General features: G+C 38.7%; 1 pseudogene; it reads right to left on the reverse strand.

The window, feature by feature from the left end:
- Positions 1-3302: 3302 nt before the first annotated feature.
- On the reverse strand, positions 3303-3836 carry LOC133239658 (large ribosomal subunit protein eL21-like; annotated as a pseudogene).

The following is a 3836-nucleotide window of genomic DNA, read 5'->3' on the forward strand; positions in this document are numbered from 1 at the left end:
AGAGACATTCCCCCCTTCTCTAGCTCTCAAGGAGACCATACCCCTCTCAGAGTCTAAGTTTTCTCACCTCTGAACTGGGCATTGTTGGTAAACAGAAGCGTGAGAGGCAAAAGACTGTAGTGGAAAAGCTTTGGACTTTAAGGACCTGGGCTGACATCGCAGTTTGGCCATTTGCAATATGGCCTTGGAATAGTTTTCCATTCTCTCTCTGAGGGGACCAGAAAATTCTTCTTACCAACTTCAGAGGCTTGTGAAAATCTCAAGTGAACGCAGGGCTTTGTCAACCAGTGGACCGATGAAGGCTATTATTATCACATACCATTGTGTCATTGGAGGTCAGAGAAGGAAGAGGGAACTGGGCAGGAGCTGTCAGGGAGGACTTGATGGAGGACATTGGTCTGAAGTGGACCTTGGAGGAAGGAAAGGATTGGGAAAGGCAGAAAAGGCATTCCTCCCAAGAGGAACTGAGGAAGGGATTATATCCTGTGGGGGAGGGATGGAAGTAAGGAAACTTGACCTAACCTGTAAAAGGGGCTTTGGATTGAGAAACCATATGGAAAGTAAGTTTAGGGAGATAAAAGATCCTCAGATTATGAAGTTCCTAGAAAAATAAAGATGTAGGGAAGGGGGAAAGTGATGGGTGAAAAATGCTCACCAACTTCTTACCTGCACTGTACCATAGAATATATCCAAGGCCCCATTCTTCTATTTATTGCTCTTGTCTATACTGCAAAACCACTATAGCGAACTACGCTGGACAATGGAAACTATGACAGTGAGGATATGAGCAGATAATTACATTGATGGATGCAATATGTAGGGAGGATGCTCTTTGAAATTTATTTTTTATGCTCTTAGAAACAAAATGATGCTTATCTAGTTGGATGTCTTCTAAAAGCTGTATCAAAGTGTCTTTCTAATCAGATGTTTCTAGGAAAAGGAATCCTTTACCTTTCTTTTCCTTCACACACAGATCTATCCTCAAAATCTAAATTAACACACTGAGAACAAAGGGCAGGCTATGTCCCTACACTGTATTTCACCAAGCTTCCATCCAGCTAGAATCCCTGTGACTCTAGTCTGTGTTATTCTCTGACCATGGACATCTTAATTATTTTTGGATGGAGTATTCCAAGACAATAAATAAATCTCCTTACATGATAAAGACTCTGAATCATGAAAGTATCTCATTTTTTTGTAAAGGGGTTCCTAATGTTTCTTTGGCCTCTTACTACTTCTTGGGGGCCCCTTTAAAGTAATGTAAGATCCTTTCTCATAAAAAGGAAATAACTCAGAGAAGCTGGTTCAACACTAGAGAAATGCAAGGTATGACAAATAGAAGAGAAAATTCAGCCATATTGTGGCTAAAGACCATTTGAAAAGAATCATATTAAAACCTCAAAATCTGCTCTCTTGTCTTTGCAAGAATAAGCCAATAATTTTTTTTACAAAATTATGGCTATTCTTTTTATTCAGATTGCTAATTGCAAAACCACAAAGCTAGCACAAATAAAATGTATTCAAAATGAAAAAAGCTTAGTTGATCCTTCAAGACTTGAAGTCTGTGATTGTATCTTAACTCTTTTATTCCTGTTATCTAGCATAATGTTTGTTGAATGAATAAATAAATACAGTGAGTACAATCTAATGATAGTAGTAAATAATATAGTGTGAAAATAAGAAAAAATGATAAATCTGTGGAACCAACACAGAAAGCAAAAGAATAATCAGTGAAGAAAGCCTGTGTACCCAATGTGAGTGAAATTGTCATCAGTGGGAAAAAACATATATTAACTTCCCACAATCCAAAAATAACTACACTAGCTTCTTAGTCTAGAGAGCAAAATATAACCATAATTCCTGTCCTGAGGGAGGTTACAAATTAACGGAGGAAATAATACGCAAGCTTATTCCACAGAAATATTTGAAAACAATTATTTACAGACTGGCGTGAGAAAGATGGTGTGTCAGAAATTGTGCTGGCAAGTTGGAGCCTAGGTGGAGTTACTCAGGAAACATGAAATTCCTTATCACCAACAACCATTTATTGAGACTGATTCTCCCTGATCATGCGGAAGGGAAGATGAAATTAAGAATGAGGTTGAGAAAAAAAAAAAAAAGAATGAGGTTGAAATTGAGAATGAAGTTGAAGATGAAGTGAAAATGGTGATCAGTAGAGAAGTCAGAGGCTGAAGAGAAGAAGTAGAGACTGAAGTTGAGGTTAAGGAATAACTAGGGCTTAGTCATTTAAATATTCTGGGATATTCTTGTAATTTCCTTTTCTGTAAAATGAGACAATAGTCATTCCCCCACACACGCAGAATTACAATTCCACACATTTTCTTTGCCCTTGAATGAGGTGATACGCACAAAGCACCTCTCACACTGCCTGGCACATAGTAGGTACTTAATAAATCGTGACTGCCTTCCTCCTATATTTGTCCAATGAATCCTTTTATGACAAGGCTATAGGTTTTCTGTTCTTGTTGGTTGTCCATGGCTCTTGGTCCTGTTTCAATTCTGCTGCTGATTCATGGTATAACCTTGGGCAAATCTCATATCCTCTCTGAGCCCTGGCTTTTCATCAATGAAACGGGGATAATAATATCAGTCCAATAATGTCCCAGGCTGGTTATGAGGATAATCCATGTGAAAGTACCATGGGGAAAAAAAAAAAGTACCATGGGTTGTATCAAGTGGTAGCAAATCAAATACTTTGTTAGGATTAAGCCTTATATGTATCACTCCCCCAAATAGTGTGTTTATCACACACAGGACAGTGTAAGGCTGGAGAAGGACTGGGCAACTTCAGTGAACTAAATGGTACACTGGAATGCTTTCACTGGCTCTGTGGTCCTTCTGTGGGGAGATTTGCACATCAGGTGTTTTTTACTGAGCCCTTTAAAAATTAAATTATTATTACAATTTGCAGAGGAAATGAAACATTCACAAGTTATCAGGTAACCACAGAGACCACTGTATATACTCGTATTATTGTAAAAATGAACATAACTTCTCACTTTCAGGAGTTTGGAGGTGATTCCAAATTGATAGAAGAGACAAGGCCACCAACCATAAGCATACACTCACACATGCTCACAGACATCATATTTGGAGATATGAAAAAGGCTGGGCTTATTGCAGGTTGATACACTGGTTCAAAATCCCAGGAAAATCTCCAGCCCAATACCCCAAGGGGAGGGAGATTAAACTGTGATGAACCTAAAATTCAGTTTCTGTCTTCTATCCACAAGAGAGCTAAGAACAAATAGTGGAGTTGATTTTTTTTTTTTTTTAATGAAATAGGTTTCCAGTTTAGTTTTGTTTTACAGTACAAAGACCTTCTTCTTCTTTTTTTATGCCTAGGATGCAATAAATTCATAGAGAATAGTTTCCAACAGCTCACATGTGAGCTCATTGGTTCTCACAAATCTTCTCTGGGTGGAGCTTTAATTGAGCCCACGTATCTCTCTCTTTGGCTCCCTTCTTTTTCTGATCATTTTCCTTCACACGTTTTAGGAAGCTGTCTTGCCTCTTAGAGTGCTTAATATGTTCAATACATACATTAATTCCCTTGGCAAGAATCTTGTCCTTGTTTGTTTACAGCAATGCCAACAGCATGATGGTTCACACTGTAAACTACTCGAACTTTGCCATGGGGATACTTGTGGGGCATTTCTTTCTGAACAGTGCCCATTCCCTTGACATCAACAATATCACCACTCCTGTATTTGATAGATCCACATGCATGTAGCCAAAGAAGCAACTCCATGTTTCCTAAAAGGCCCTGAGGATGTGTGATGGGTGCTTCTCCCCTTTCCCTTTGTGTTGGTCAT

The sequence above is a fragment of the Bos javanicus genome, chromosome 26 (genome assembly GCF_032452875.1).
Source record: "Bos javanicus breed banteng chromosome 26, ARS-OSU_banteng_1.0, whole genome shotgun sequence".
Lineage (NCBI taxonomy): Eukaryota > Metazoa > Chordata > Mammalia > Artiodactyla > Bovidae > Bos > Bos javanicus.